The 2,657-nt window shown below is 46.1% G+C and overlaps 1 non-coding gene across 1 annotated transcript; it reads right to left on the reverse strand.

Moving 5' to 3' along the window:
- Positions 1 to 929: 929 nt before the first annotated feature.
- Positions 930 to 1,002, reverse strand: Trnaa-cgc. The gene has a single exon. It is a non-coding gene; the product is annotated as a tRNA-Ala (tRNA).
- Positions 1,003 to 2,657: the final 1,655 nt, after the last annotated feature.

Here is a 2,657-nt window from a genome sequence, read left to right on the forward strand (position 1 = left end):
ACAGTGTCCAGCCCCTTAGGGGCCCGCAACATCATACGGCCTTTGCCTTTGAACGCAGGCGATTCTTGCGTGTAGGGCTGCCCTGGCTACTCGCTAAGCTCGCAGCGTATGCTGGGAGCTCTGTTGGTGGCCATGCGCTTCGAGATGAATTCTTGGCCGAGGTCATCGAATATCCACTAAATATTTCTTGTGAATAAAATGTACTTAAGGGCACGAATACATAGAGTATGGCATATGCAGATCTATATGATGCAGATACACGTCCTGACGAGAAAGACGGAGATGGATGACTGTTTATCAACACATCGCTTCTCGCATTACCCTGTGGTGTCGCTCGCGGTTTTTAATACTGTAGCTGAGTAATGTGAATTTAGTTGAAATGAAGCAGATAAATTGCGATCGGTAAACATTCCGTGGCCTCACGTCAGAATGGTTCGTCTCATCCCAAACAGAAAACGGCTACGATGAGCGACCACCACAGTATGAGGTGACATCGACCTAACACACACCATGTAGAGCTTTTACTACATATCTCACGAAATGTTCACGACGAGAAAATTGGAGAAATTAGAGCTAATACAGAAGCTTACCGACAATCATTCTGCCCAACTGCCATTCGTGAATGGATCAGGGGAGGAGAGAATAAAATAATGATGCCAGAAGTACCCTCTGCAAACACCGTCAGCTGCCTGGCTGACTACAGATGTAGATCACGAATGAACGATTTCCCTATTACAACTTATAAGAGAGGCAGAATTGGTGGTGGTGGTTAGTGGTTAACGTCCCGTCGACAACGAGGTCATTAGAGACGGAGCGCAAGCTCGGGTTAGGGAAGGATTGGGAAGGAAATCGGCCGTGCCCTTTCAAAGGAACCATCCCGGCATTTGCCTGAAACGATTTAGGGAAATCACGGAAAACCTAAATCAGGATGGCCGGAGACGGGATTGAACCGTCGTCCTCCCGAATGCGAGTCCAGTGTGCTAACCACTGCGCCACCTGGCTTGGTAGAGGCAGAATTGAAAATACGATATACAGGGTGAGTCACCTAACGTTACCGCTGGATATATTTCGTAAACCACATCAAATACTGACGAATCGATTCCACAGACCGAACGTGAGGAGAGGGGCTAGTGTAATTGGTTAATACAAACCATAAAAAAATGCACGGAAGCATGTTTTTTAACACAAACCTACGTTTTTTTAAATGGAATCCCGTTAGTTTTGTTAGCACATCTGAACATACAAACAAATACGTAATCAGTGCCGTTTGTTGCATTGTAAAATGTTAATTACATCCGGAGATATTGTAACCTAAAGTTGACGCTTGAGTATCACTCCTCCGCTGTTCGATCGTGTGTATCGGAGAGCACCGAATTACGTAGGGATCCAAAGGGAACGGTGATGGACCTTAGGTACAGAAGAGATTGGAACAGCACATTACGCCCACATACTAACACCTTTTTATTGGTCTTTTTCACTGACCCACATGTACATTACCACGAGGGGTGAGGCACACGTACACACGTGGTTTCCGTTTTCAATTACGGAGTGGAATAGAGTGTGTCCCGACATGTCAGGCCAATAGATGTTCAATGTGGTGGCCATCATTTGCTGCACACAATTGCAATCTCTGGCGTAATGAATGTCGTACACGCCGCAGTACATCTGGTATAATGTCGCCGCAGGCTGCCACAATACGTTGTTCCATGTCAAAAATGGTTCAAATGGCTCTGAGCACTATGGGACTCAACTGCTGAGGTCATTAGTCCCCTAGAACTTAGAACTAGTTAAACCTAACTAACCTAAGGACATCACAAACATCCATGCCCGAGGCAGGATTCGAACCTGCGACTGTAGCGGTCTTGCGGTTCCAGACTGCAGCGCCTTTAACCGCACATGTTTCATGTCCTCTGGGGTTGTAGACACATCACGGTACACGTTCTCGTTTAACGTACCCCACAGAAAGAAGTCCAGAAGTGTAAGATCAGGAGAACGGGCTGGCCAATTTATGCGTCCTCCACGTCCTGTCAAGGGTCAGCCTAGTGTTAATTGCGGAATGTGCAGGTGCACCATCATGCTGATACCACATACGTCGAAGCGTTTCCAGTGGGATATTTTCGAGCAACGTTGGCAGATCATTCTGTAGAAACGTGGTGTATGCTGCAGCTGTTTGGGCCCCTGCAATGAAATGAGGACCAATGAGGTGGTCGCCAATGATTCCGCACCATATGATGGCCACCACATTGAACATCTATTGGCCTGACATGTCGGGACATACTCTATTCCACTCCGTAATTGAAAACGGAAACCACGTGTGTGCGTGTACCTCACCCCTCATGGTAATGTACATGTGCGTCAGTGAAAAAGACCAATAAAAAGGTGTTAGCATGTGGACGTAATGTGCTGTTCCAGTCTCTTCTGTACCTAAGGTCCATCACCGTTCCCTTTGGATCCCTACGTAATTCGGTGCTCTCCGATACACACGATCGAACAGCGGAGGAGTGGTATTCAAGCGTCAACTTTAGGTTACAATATCTCCGGATGTTATTAACATTTTACAATGCAACAAACGGCATTGATTACGTATTTGTTTATATGTTCAGATGTGCTAACAAAACTAACGTTGTTCCTTTTAAAAAACGTAGGTTTGTGTTAAA

The sequence above is a fragment of the Schistocerca americana genome, chromosome 1 (genome assembly GCF_021461395.2).
Source record: "Schistocerca americana isolate TAMUIC-IGC-003095 chromosome 1, iqSchAmer2.1, whole genome shotgun sequence".
Classification (NCBI taxonomy): Eukaryota; Metazoa; Arthropoda; class Insecta; order Orthoptera; family Acrididae; genus Schistocerca; species Schistocerca americana.